Raw genomic sequence first — 820 nt, 5'->3', positions numbered from 1 at the left:
AACATTATTATTCTAACACAGAACGAGAACGGAAACCTGTATGACCAGGACGGTCATCTGCGTAATGCAACAGGTCAAAAAATAGACGCTCAGGGGACTGTAATCCCTGATGCTACTGCTACAGGAGCAGCTCAACCTGTAGATGAGGACGCTCGATCAAAACCACTGGCCGACTACAATCGCCCAAATGAGTACTATTCCAACAGATCAGCTATACGACTTCCGGAGATCCAGAAGCAGAATTTCGAGCTGAAGCCTCAATACTACACTCTCGTGTTGCAGATACCCTATGGACCATCTGGAATGGTTCGAGGACCTAATCGCTGCTATTCGGATGGAAGGAGTCCCCGAAGACTACCTGCTGTGCAAGCTCTTCAGATACACGCTGAATGAAGAAGCGATGCGCTGGCTTAGGCAGCAACCCACATGATCTTTAACATCCTGGGGCCGACATCAAGAATGCTTTCTTACGAAACTTCTTTGATGAGGCGCGCGCTGAAGAACTTCGGAACAAAATTTCCACATTTTCGCAGGAGGCTGGAGAGTCCTTCAAAGATGCGTGGAATAGATTTAGGTTCTTCCAGCGAGACTGTCCACACCACAGATATAACGAAGTGCAGCTACTAAGAACTTTCTTCCGAGGTCTCGCCTTACAGTATCAAATGGCTCTTGATACGGTGAGTGAAGGAAACTTCACTACTCGGAATCCGTTGGAAGCTGTGAGACTTATCGAAAACCTTGCTAACAGCAGCAGCAAAAAAAACACTGACTCTGAACAGAAGAAGTCTGTAGCCTCTATCGGGAAGGAAAAGATGGACGA

The 820-nt window shown here is 47.1% G+C and overlaps 1 non-coding gene across 1 annotated transcript; it reads right to left on the bottom strand.

Moving 5' to 3' along the window:
* Positions 1-500: 500 nt before the first annotated feature.
* LOC125595768 lies at positions 501-607 on the bottom strand. The gene has a single exon (XR_007330592.1). It is a non-coding gene; the product is annotated as a small nucleolar RNA R71 (small nucleolar RNA).
* Between the last annotated feature and the right edge of the window lie 213 nt (positions 608-820).

This window comes from Brassica napus, unplaced genomic scaffold (genome assembly GCF_020379485.1).
Source record: "Brassica napus cultivar Da-Ae unplaced genomic scaffold, Da-Ae ScsIHWf_1085;HRSCAF=1549, whole genome shotgun sequence".
NCBI lineage: Eukaryota > Viridiplantae > Streptophyta > Magnoliopsida > Brassicales > Brassicaceae > Brassica > Brassica napus.
The sequence above is the reverse complement of the archived record's forward strand: the minus strand, read 5'-3'. Positions and strand labels throughout refer to the sequence as shown.